Here is a 12,637-nt window from a genome sequence, read left to right on the forward strand (position 1 = left end):
ACTGGAGAGTGTGTTGCTCTAGAAGCTTTGAAGAGCAGGTAGACTATTATTTGGACTGTTGAATGCCTTTCAAAATAAAAAGAAACAAACAAGAAACCCACCCAAAACCACATGCCGTGGGAGCCTTACTATAGCCCTAGGCTGTAACCAGAAGGGAGACAAATTTCTTTCCTCAGATAGAAAAATAATGATAATAAATCTGAGCAAAAGGGAGCACACCAGAACTTGTTTTATTAATGAAGGTAATGATGCTGTAGCTGTAGAGAATTATGGCACTCACTTAATAGGGAAAAAACTCCTCTTCCTGGCTTCAATTTCAAGACCAGGGCCTCAGCAGTAGGTGTTGGCTCAGGAATCATTTGTTGGCTGTAATTACAGCTTTCCTCCCTCTTGCCAGCTGCTTTGCTTTTCATCTTGATTCAGAGTGTTTAATGCGGGCCGTGGTCCCGCAGGTGACTCTGTGCAACTCTGCCCTTGCGCTTGTGTCATCCTGTTTGTGCCGCAAGGTCCCACGTTATCCGTCTGCAGAGTAAGGGCAGTGCCTGTGTTTTTCCTGTGTGCTACGCTTTTGGAATAATTGATGAATATATGTAAATAATGCTATGAAGCAGAATTATTTACAACATTACTTTCCTCCTTGCACTATTGTATCAATAGAATCAGGCTTAGCTTTTGTTCCAGTTCTCGATGAAAAACCATCACAAATTAGTCCCCTTCAGCACCAAAAGCAGAGTTGCTCTGCAGGACATCATAAACCTAGAAAAGCACAGATCAATGCCACAGTAAGAGATGGCACATGATAGGAAGCCTGTTCAGATGAACGTGGGATTCCTACATGCCCTGATGCTATCTGTGTTTCTGGGGCTCTGTGTCTAAAATTCATTTAATTCACCAGTGGTATTTTGGGATTTCCTGCATGTGCTAAATCATAATAAAAGACATCCGCTGATGCTGAAACATCTTGGCTCAGTGGATTACAGACTCCTCCCCAGCCACTGGGTAGGGCTGCCTGAGACAGCCGAAATCCACTTGAGATTGAAAAGGTGTGAGCAGTAAATAAAAGGAAATCCTGGATCACCGTATAGTGTTCAGCTCCCACACTTTGACCTCCTTTGGTCCCTTTTCTATTTTGTTAAGATCATATTTCTTTATGTGCTGCCTGGCTTAAAAGCCATCATAAATCTGTGGTGTGCACTAAGAATAACAGAGAAGGCACCGTGTAATACAAGGGGCTATAACTCCATCCCAGGCACTTGGAGGGAGTCATAAATCAGTGCGGTGAAGATTTAGCCAGGAGAAGCGGGGGCTGAGGCTGGGAAGGCGGCGGCAGCAGCCTGGCCGCTGCCTGCAGCACAGCAGCCACCAGACCATGGACTTGCTCAGGCTGAGGTGAGCCCACTCGCCTTACTAGGGCTTGCTTCCCTACTGGGGCTGGGGGGAAACAGCCTTTCCCTCCCATGCTGCAGGGGAGGGACTCACCCCTGCTGCCTTCTCTGTTAGCAGGGAGCTGTGCCCAACACCCTGCACCCCCTGCCAGCAAGTATCTTGCAGGCTGCCCTGGCCCCTCCTGTGCTCCTGGTACTCTCCCTCCCTCAGCCATCAAGCTATCTAAATGAAGGTAGAAATTGTAAGCATCTAGTGACTAACGCATCCTCTGTGTTCCTGATGATTAGAAGCATGGTCTGCAATTAGCCCAGAGCACACAAAAGTTGCTCCTAGCGTTCTCCAGGCTTGGATAGTGATAAAAATGCTTTTTTTCTGGCAAAAGTGCACCTTGCTACCTTTGGGGAAATACCCTGTGAACATGGTGCACAGCTGCAGGTTTGTGTATTGGAAAGTTGGAGCGAATCCCAGGCGCTGCCCATGTCGTGTACCGAGGTGTTTACCTCCACTTGGCATCATCTGAAAAACAAAGTCACCACGTGTTTCGGCTGACGTATGGTCAAACCTCTTCTTGTCTTCCAGCTGCAGACACTGAGTTGTGGTTCAAGTAGCAGGAGGCAGGAATACACCACCATCAAGCTGAGGGCAGTTTCCTTTTGTAGTCCTTAAGCTTTACATGAGCAATGACCACTTCTTAACCAAACTCATGTAGATCTAGCTCCTCTGTTAGGAATTTGGGAACAGCTTGAGCTATGGATACACTACCCTATGCTGGGTAACCCAATCTCTTTTTCTTTCCTCTAGTGTGAAAAATCTTCCAAGCATGGAAACTTTCTGAGGGAGATTTTCCTACTTCTCATTTTGCCCAAATTTTAATAAAATTTGATAACAATAATTTCTTATTCTCTGTCAGCTAATACAATATGACGAATGTCTGAAATGCAATGTATTTATAAGGATTCTTTTTGCTACAGTTAAAACTTCAGCTTTGGAGAAGCTGCTGAAGTGCAGAGGGGAATGAAATGGGAACTAATTTGTCCAATCATATTTCCAAACTCACTCTCTGTTTTGATAAGATGGGGAAATAGAAGGTAAATCATGAAACCCTGTGTCATCAATAATTTTATTTTATCCACAGTAAATAGCAAAAGAGGGGAGAGAAAAAGAAAATATAGTCAAAGTTTTGGACATGTTGAAACTCTAGAGGAAAAAAAGGTTTTATATTGTAACTGTGTGTATCACATGCCTAACCTCAGTGGAGGTCACTGGAACAAGCCAGCAAGCCAAGCCTAAATAAAAATAGAACCTGTGTGGTTTCCCACCTGGTTTCCAAATAGTCACTGCTGCAGCACCATTCGTCAAGCTCGGAGGGTAGCTTTTTAACAGATGCAAGAGAGATGGTACCAAATTCAGGTTAAATCCAGAGAGAAGAGTGTGCGTGTGTCCACAGGGGAATAAACTGCTCAGGAAGGACTGTAAAGACTCAGATTAGGTTGAAACCTCCCAGACCCTCAAGAGCTGCAAACTGCGTTTTACTCTTAACAGTTCCACAAACAATGAGATGTTTTCATCACCGCAAGCAAGATATTTGAGACCTGTCTTGCTGTGTGAAGGAAGGATTAAGCTGCCATTTTTCACAACAGGTAAATGCCAATTTACCTTATCAGGAATCATTTTATTTGCAGTTTAGATGCTGACATTGAGAAACACGTAAGAAACGTACTTCTGTTTGTGTTAGTTCTAAGGGCATCAAGGGTTTCTCACACTCTTCCAAGTGTTAATTAAAACTGTATACTAATACGTAAATGACTGCACACTTTTAGCTGATTCAGAGACCTTTTTAGCACACTAATGCCTTTGTCTGCATTGTAAAATCTCACTTGGGCTCCTTGAGGATGGAAGTATTATTGTTTATGTTTGCATACGCAAGCTGGACAGGGAAAAACTCAAGTAAGAGCCTCAGGCCCTGGCTGGAATACAAACATATGCCACATCAGGGAACTTAGTTACAATTTGGTTGTCTCTTAACCTGGTTCCTCATATGGTTTTGATTTGTGTTGGAGACTAGACATGAACTGTATTCCACAACCAGACAAAAGCCTTTATACCATCAAATGCTTAGCATGACTGGTAATCATTACTGTTAATTGTAGAATAATTAAAAGTGCCAAAGTGACTTAGGAACACAGACCTATTTGAAAATCAGTGTGCATTTAGGCCTTGTTTTTTGGATGTCTTTGTCTTGCTCTGTTAAGCAGTGCTGGCACTGATTTTTTTGGTGCGATCTGGACATCCAAGTCACTGAATCCCAGATTCTTGTAAACATCTTCACAGGCTCCCATCTCCTATAGTTTTTCTAATGGAAGTTAATACATGGGTACTTTCATGGATGGTTTTGAGCCACACAGATCAGAGCCATGCCAATATAGCTTTAAAAAGTATTGTAAATATTCCTCTCATTCAAGTTCGGTGTGCTGCTCTTAGGACTGGGCCAAGTTGTACTTTTTCCCACCAATTCTACTTCTTGCACCTCCATTGCAGCAACAAAGGTGTCTGGAGCTCAGCTGCTCACAGGTCTGCCAGTTCCGAAAACCTCATGGTGCTGGAGGCTTTTTAGCAGAAGCCCAGATTTGTTTCCTTGATGTTGCCTTGGTGAAACTCCCGCAATGCGCAAGGAGAATAAGCCAGGCAGACACAGCCGTGTGCTTCAGCATTGCTGCAGGCAAGTATATCCACAAGCCTGGAATAAAGGAGTTAAGCTGTGCTACAGCCCAAACCTGAATATAACTTTGAGTTCAAGCACTATGGAAGACAGCTGAGGTTGTATTTAATCAGAGCTAGAGGCTGTGCTTGAAGGCCCTGGAGCATATCCTGTGTGGCCCGAGGGGAAATCCCTCTCTGCCAGGAAGAGGCATGGCCATCTTGATGTCAGTGCAATTATACCAAAAGCCTGGCAGGGCTGCTGGCATTAAGAGAGGGGATATGAGCTCACATGCTCCTTAAGATGATCTTACACATAGTTAAACAGCTTTTCCAGTGTGAGCTACACACTACCCCCCCCGCCAAGTTGCACCTGTGTAAAACCAATGGCATCAGCGGGATTTCCTGGGTGCAGCCAGGCAGGTTGTTGCCTCCTTCAAGCCAACAGCCTTGTGAAGTCTCTGAATCTCAAGAGCAAATTGGATTTTTTCCTAGTAGATTTTTGGGCCATTCTTTTTGCTTCAAAAACCCTCCAAACATTACCAGCAAGTGGGGCACAATTTGGTGCATCCTGTTACTGACTGGCCCCTGTAGGTGGACTTCAGCTCTTGCACTTCCATTAAGCGTACTAATTAGCGTAGTAATTCAGACCAATGCAGACAGCTACAGGGGAACAATCCAGCAGAGCCAACACCTCTCACGCAGAGAGAGATTTGAAGATACAAACACTTCTTGGTGTCTGCAACTCTTGCAGCAGTTCGACGTTGCTCTCCTTTGCCTGCAGTGACGCAGCATGTGCAGGAAGCTGCTTCTTCCCATCTGCCTGCCCGGTGGAAAAGTCAATTCAGTGCAAGAGATAGCACCTTTCTGCTTGTTGGTATTCCTGTTGGTTTTGGTTGTCGGTTTTTTTCCCCTAAGCATTTGTAGTTTCACCATGGATTCCTGGTCAAATTCATTTGTATGACCACAACCCTGCTTTTACCAGTCCTTTTTGCAGTTTTAATCAAATCCTCTACCCTCCCTCCCTTCCCACCTCCAATTTGCTGTTTTATTTCATAACAGAAATTACTTTACTTCATCATTAATCCTGATAATCATTATTATCAGAACTGGTATGCATTCACACTGTGAGAACTGCACAGCGTTAGTTACAAAACCCCCTCCAAACCCAACCAGATTTTAGCTACACTATCTCTAGGTAACTGCTGTGGACAACCACATTTATGATAATTAGAAATATGCTGAGACCTTCGATTCTCTGAATTGTGCGTGTTGTTTCACCACAGATGACTTTTGCTCACATTTTATTTTGTTCTCATTTGGTATTTGTGTTCCAGTATGAGCACAACCCTGGGACCCAGTCTGGTGTGCAGAACCTTTCCAAGCACAAGGGAAGGCAGGCATTTTTTATTTCCAGACGAGTACCAGCTCTCTCTGCAACCACAAGTGCCACCCCTATTCAGCAATATGTAGTGTGTCATGTTGAATCTATACCAGCACGAACTGGCATGCCAGCTACAGTCTTAGTGCATTTTTGGATTCTCTCCCAGTACAAATCCTGCTTTGTAATTTGTGCTTTCAGTGGAGTGCCCAGGAACTACTTCTGTGTTCAAGGTCTTTGCACTCTCAAGAGCAACCACAGAGGAACAGCCCCAGCAGCTTGCATTTCGCGGTACCTATGCACAATTGCAATGCTGGATTTTCACAAGTGGGGCTGGCAGCACAGCCTGTTGCTAGGATTGCCTAAAAACATTTACCTTTGATTTAGTGTTTTGCCAAACAAAGTCAAAATTTTCATGCTGGGCATCTGGTTTTAGAGAATCTGGAGGTTTACTCACATTAAAAATAAAATCAGCAAAATCCTAACAGCTTGAACAGGATCACAAAAGAAGAGGATGCTTCATGCGTCCACACAGCAGAGATCTAAAATTCCACAAAGAGGCCTTAATGACAGGGATCTGCTTGATGTCTTTTTTGTATCTTGTCTCAAAACACCACATACTTTCTCCAAGGAACAGAAGGGAAACTAACAACTGTAATCCCAGCCTCACAGAAGACCCTGTGCTCACTAATTTTCACCTGGCCTGTTATAAGCAAATGTACAGGCTTTGTTCCAGCAAGATGTATTAAGCTTCTGCTCATCAATTACTGCTGCTGTTACATTAATAAAAAAGATAAAAAGATTAAGCAGACACAGATTATAAAAGTGTCTGTTATATTTATCAGGTTATACATACTCATGATTATTCCTTTTCCTCACACCTAATGTGTGCAACACAACGGTGCGTGACTTCAAGAAGTAATGTTGGCTTGAGTTTTAAAAGACCAGCTTGTTTTATATCATGATTCCAGCAGCCTAAGCTACTACTTATGTTTTGATACAAACATTTTCAATATACAGTTCTGGAAAATATTTGGTACTATGGAGTTGTGCTTTAAAGTTTTTTTGGAGTTCCCATTAGCTATAAGGACACCTACTGCTAAGGACAGACCTGATTAACTGCAGGCTTGCACGCTGCTAAATATAGGCACATGTTTTTGCATTTACTGTAGATTCTAGCGAAGAGAACACTATGGATTTTTTTTGGCCCTTTGTTTTAATGGGATTGCCAGAATGACTAGAATCTGAAAACTCACAGCTCATTACCAATAACAAAATGCTGACCCAGGCAGAGCCAGAAGATTTTAAAACGACTTCAGAGACGAGATCTAACAGGCTGTTGCAGAATGCGGAGAGAGTTTACCCCTTCTCCCAAACAGAACATTTGCTATGTATTTACTGGATATAAGACTAAGCTAGAAATTTCCAGACAATTTTGTATCCTGGAGAGCAGCAGGATGTTTTAAGCTACGCGCAACACAATCACTACTCACACTCGTCTAAGATGTTTCCACTGCAGCTGTGAGTCTGCACTTTCAGCAGAAGAAAGAGTTCAGAATCTGCAATGCACGTCCCATAGACCCTGAGCATGGCCAGTGTGGTAAGTATCCTTACAGCAGTTTTAAATTAAGAGATCCTCTTTAAACAGCAAGAAGAATAGAGAAGATTAAAACCAGCCACAGTATCGCCTATTCTCCTATGTTTTTCAAACACGCAGCAATTTTCCCTCTCATACTAAAGGCCTTTATCCCTCTCTATGAATACGAGTCAAACAACATTCCTAACCTTTCATTAAAGGTATTAACAAAAGGCCCTGTTTTGAGGTGTTGAATGACCTCAAGAACCATTTAAGTCCAGCTACATGTGGTATTTTTGGACCAGAGAAGCAATAAATAGCTGGTTTTCCTGTCAAATGTAACATCTTTTTTTTTCATTTGCTCTCACCGTGGATGTCACAGCTTGCCTAGCTACAGATAGGAGGGTAATGCTTTCTACAGGAGCAAGGCTTTATTTTGTGTAGCATATGTCTATAACAGACTTAGTATTTTCTGTCCATGGTTCTCTAGATGCAATCTGTACCTTTTAGATAGCAGAGAATTCTCTTCTGGGGGCATTTAAATGAAATGAGCCTGCTTATGAGAAACTGAGGGACCAAAGCAATGTCTGGTTTTGGTTTTTTAAATCTGGTCCTTGATTTTCATCGTTACAGCTTTCTATTTGCAATATAAAGCTGACCTGCTGAAGAATGTTGTGTGACTTAATCTGGTATTATATGTAAAACACTGGAAGATTCCTGAGGGGGAGGTAAGGTTGAACAAAACCAGTGCATTGGTAGTAAAATTTGTTGCATTCAAATTTAGATGTCCAGGAAATACGAACATCTTGAATGCAAGTTCACAGTGGTTTTGGAATCATTTCCCATGATAACTTCATTCCACTCATATGAACCAGAAAAGGAACAGATCAAGAGCAGACAAACTTTGAAATAAGCAAAATGTCTTTAATTCAATTTTGCATGATAAAGACTTTAAAAGGATAATTATTTTGCTGGAAGTTATTAAAAATAGTATGAGACACTAAATGTAGAACTATTAGGGACAGGATAACATCAATTGTATCTAGACTTACTTTGCTGGTCTCAGAAGTGTATCTTAGCTCTTGTTTTTCTGTGACTTAAGACAGTGATGTTGTTATGCTGCTTATCAGGGAAGGCAGTAGGTTGTATAGTTATCTCCTGATTGGGGCAAAATCACTACCCTGAAACCACACAACCTACTACCTCATCCTGTTAGAGCATCAAGTGTGTCTTCTGAAGGGAAGTACCATTTCACCATTTGCAAGTAATGCACTTTTTAGCCCACACATATTTTAGCCTTAAAAAGATCATAATTATGTCCTGTTGGCCCTTCCTCACAGTTCTAACTGGAAATCAGTTAGAATTAGTGGAGTGACTCCAAAGACATAAGAACTGCAGTGGCAAGCACTGTCCCTCCAAATTAGCATTGTGTAATAAAAAAGCAAGTTAAATCAGTGTACAAAAGAATGATTAAAAGAAAACTCTTCATTTAGGGCTCAAGTATTTACCAGTTCCATGGCAGGATGCAAGCAACTGGAAGACATCGTCATTGGTTTTTGTCCAACTCATCACTTCATATTTCCTCAAACATCCTATGCAAAGTGGATTTAAATAGCTGCTGAATCAAGAGTGGCATTTTCTGTTGAAAATGAACACATATGTCACAAAATAACGGAAAATACATCAGCTGTTTCTAAATGGCCACTCTCACGGCAGCCCACGAACGCTGAGCATAGTGAGCCCATTGCAGGTTGGGTTGTAGCTCTGTGCCCTGTCACTTACACCCCACCTTCTCTAAGAAAATGACAAAAAGGAAATTGCTTTTGAACCTGAATTGGAAACACACAAATTTAAACACTATAAGGGAATTTGTGTACTTTCATAACCCTGCTATGAGAACCAAATGTAACATGTAGACAAAGCCAAAGAATGTTACAGTTGAAAAATATTTGCTTTGTCTTTTGAAGTTATATCCAGCGATGATATCACAGCCACTTCAGGAAAGACAGTAGATTGTATAGTTATCTGACAGGCAGGGCATAACCCTAAAACTATACAACCTACTACCTCACCCCAAAGGACAGTCAGATTCTGATCAGATGAAACACAAGCTGTATTCCCAGACAGCTGGATTGCTTGGTGACAACCTAGAAGACAAAAACTCTGGAGACAAATATTAACAATCTTGAGTCTGAAACAGTTTGCTATATACCAGTCAACATTTTGCTTAATGAGCTCTAGTTTCATGTTTGAAATGTTTAATAGATTTGCAACTTGTGAAGTCATGTCAGTGACAAGATACACAAGGGGAAAGCGGATACAGCATTCATTTTTAATAAATGCACTTTTGTACTTCCAGCTCTGACTTGACTGCGTCTTATCAAACCAGTTTTGTCACTTCATGAAAGGCATCGTTATGAGTTAAGAGAGCAGATGCTGACTTAGAGGGATTGTTTAACATCTCTCTAAGATGTTAAACATCTAGATATTCCTTCTATTATCCTAACATGGAAGAGCTGTGCTTCTCTAACTGATTTTCCCAAGTTCTGCATGGACAAATCCATAAGACTGAATGAAGAATTTGTTAAGGTTGTGTGGAAATGTTATGGCCTACTTAAACAACATGCCACTCCTCAATGAACAGTAACAGAGCTCTGACTCAGTGGCCAAACTAAACGTACCCTATAGTACTACAAAGATTTTGGTTAATTTGACTAGTAAAATTGCCACTATAGTATAATCTACTCTAACATCACACATATGCTAGAATTTGAGGGAGTTGTTATTCCCCATCAGCTGGTTTGATGGACCGCAACACTTCTCATTTGGGGCAGATCTAAAGAAGTGAAAATAACTGAGATACCAGTCCACACTGTAATATAAATATTGCTTTAATAAATAAGTAAACTTTGAAAGCAAATACCCTAACTTAATCAGCTAACTTACTTTTTGTTAACAGTTAACTAAAGAAATCGCTAAATGATACATACATCAGCCAAAGATAAACTGAAGTGATGTTTTACTATAATGCAGATCTCACCCCAAAGGTGGTAGGTCACATTTCAGGGTAACTGAAGTAATCTGCCACTGCTTTCAGCATAATTGATATGAGGACCTAAAAAGAGAGGAGTAAGAGAAACCACATACATATCAGTTTCATTTCACTGCATACTGAAACAGTTATAAAGTGAGTGAGAGCACATGCAAAAGCAGAGAGCGGCATCTCTGTGTGTTTTCTCTGGGAGAACCATTCACAGGACCAGCTTTCCCATTCAGTTGTTACTACCACAATTACACCATGGCCCATGGGGACCCCCAGCTTGAAAGAGATAGGCAAAAGACAAAGTACAGTGAAGAAAAAGAAAAGGTATTTCTTTAGATTGACTTAAATGCTAAGAGCATTGCAGCCACAGGTATCAGCTACTTCACCTTCAAGGAACAAACATACTTCTAAACAAAGCAGAAAAGGAAGGAGAATGCAGATGTCTGACCCAATTAGATTTCTATGTGTTCATCTATAAAAGGCAACGTTATACCATCAGCTTCTAAGATCACTTCAGTTGTGAACTGAGACCACATGCAGAAAGAGGTTACTGGTTGCTGTGAGCTGTACACAGTGCTTATTTGCTGCACAGAACAGGAACAGTGCAACTCTGTCCATTCTGAGACTACTGTAATAGAGGAGATATTGTACAACCCTGGATTCCACACCCTGTAACATCAATGCCCTTGTGCGCCAAAAAGAATATACATTAAAATATTCTTTGTATGTGACTCAGAAAGAATAGCATGAGAGATTTCAACATCTCATTAATGTAAATGGGTAAAAACGTAGCAGAAGCCACTTTCTAACCACTATCAAAGTAATTTGGAAAGCTCTGTAGAAGAAAGCACGATAGTCTTCCCTATGTACTTAAGCGTTTTAAATATCTAAATTTTCTTAGTGCCAGCTTTTTGGCAAGGTCAATTATCTCTGAATAATCCTCTGAAAAACACCCTACACTGTATCTCCTTTTTTTTTTTAGATAAAATATTTAAAACCCAACATCTTTTGCAAGGTTGTGCACCTGGGTCAGGGCAATCCCAAGCACAAATACAGGCTGGGCAGAGGATGGATTGAGAGCAGCCCTGAGGAGAAGGACTTGGAGGTGTTGGTTGATGAGAAACTGGACATAAGCTGGCTTCAGCGTGTGCTCGCGGCCCAGAAAGTCAACTGTATACTGGGCTGCACCAAAAGGAGCGTGACCAGCAGGTTGACGGAGGTGATCCTGCCCCTCTACTCTGCTCTCATGAGACCTCACCTGCAGTCCTGCGTTCAGCTCGAGGGGGCAACAACACAAGAGAGATGTGGACCTGTTGGAGCGAGTCCAGAGGAGGCCATGAGGATGATCAGGGGGCTTCAGCACCTCTGCTATAGTGACAGGCTGAGAGAGCTGGGCTTGCTCAGCCTGGAGAAGAGAAGGCTCTGGGGAGAGCTTACAGCAGCCTTCCAGTGCCTAAAGGGGCCTACAAGAAATCTGGAGAGGGACTTTTTACAAGGGCATGTAGTGACAAGACAAGAGGGACTGGCTTTAAACTGAAAGAGGGGAGATTTAGATTAGCCATTAGGAAGAAATTCTTCCCTGTGCAGGTGGTGAGACACTGGCACAGGTTGCCCAGAGCAGCTGTGGCTGCCCCATCCCTGGCAGTGTTCAAGGCCAGGCTGAATGGGACTTTGAGCAACCTGGTCTACTGGAAGATGTCCCTGCCTGTGGCAGGAGCTTGGAACTAGATGAGCTTAAGGTCACTCCCAACCCAAACCATTCTGTGACCCTATGATTCTTTATGCATGTGGTCAGAGATCTCAATGTTTTCCCTAAGAGTCCAGGATTTGTGCTGGAGCTTCAGCTAAAATTCTATGCCATCAGTGAATTTTAGCAACGCAGGGTGGGTACAGAGTCACCTCACATAAAGTGCTTTCAGCGTAAAATAAACCCTATGCTTATATGAATATATCAGTGTTATGTAACATAATTGAAGGAAAGCTGTGTATTGTGTGATTTACTTCAAAGTGAGAGTTTTGTACAAGCATTTGCTTTATAGTGGAAGAATAAAAACAATGCAACATTTCAGTGTAGCAACTCTATGCTGGATGGTCCAGTGGAAACAGTTTGAAGGACCAATCTGGCATTAAAAGGATGCATTCACAGTAGTAAAAAGCCCAAACTACCCCACAGACCCAAACACCTCCAACAACTGGAAATTTTGGATAGCGAACCTACACTTACAGCTGATTCCAGTGACTCTAAAAGACAGAAGTGAAACTGCAGATCCAAACAATGGTAACATTTTGGAAAGCCTGAGTATGTTCTAGGGATTTACACTGCTTGCCTATCTTTAAGATAAGTCTTGACTTCACTTTCACTTTTAAGTGCACTGCTAGGTGGGATATTGGAAAGTGTTCACCATTGTTGAAAAGCTTTTGAGTTTTTATTAACCATTTCAAAAGGATTCTCTTATTTTCTACAATGACAATGATGTTCAAGATTCTTTTCTCTATGTGCAGTTGTGACATAACGTTGCCTTAGCGTGCATCTTCCCACAAAAATAGGAGTCAT

The 12,637-nt window shown here is 41.8% G+C and overlaps 1 protein-coding gene across 11 annotated transcripts in view; it reads right to left on the minus strand.

Moving 5' to 3' along the window:
* Positions 1 to 12,637, minus strand: part of PPARA (peroxisome proliferator activated receptor alpha) — a 207,920-nt gene that overhangs the window by 73,330 nt on the left and 121,953 nt on the right. For 5 of the 11 annotated variants that reach the window (XM_030480535.1, XM_030480517.1, XM_030480516.1 and 2 more), the window contains 2 exons: positions 10,081 to 10,155; positions 281 to 8,679 (listed from right to left, as the gene is read on the minus strand). The gene's annotated coding sequence lies outside the window, so the exon portion shown is untranslated. The remainder of the gene's footprint in view (positions 1 to 280; positions 8,680 to 10,080; positions 10,156 to 12,637) is intronic. The other 6 variants (XM_030480523.1, XM_030480522.1, XM_030480521.1 and 3 more) reach the window with 5 other exon arrangements.

The sequence above is a fragment of the Strigops habroptila genome, chromosome 3, assembly GCF_004027225.2.
Source record: "Strigops habroptila isolate Jane chromosome 3, bStrHab1.2.pri, whole genome shotgun sequence".
NCBI lineage: Eukaryota > Metazoa > Chordata > Aves > Psittaciformes > Psittacidae > Strigops > Strigops habroptila.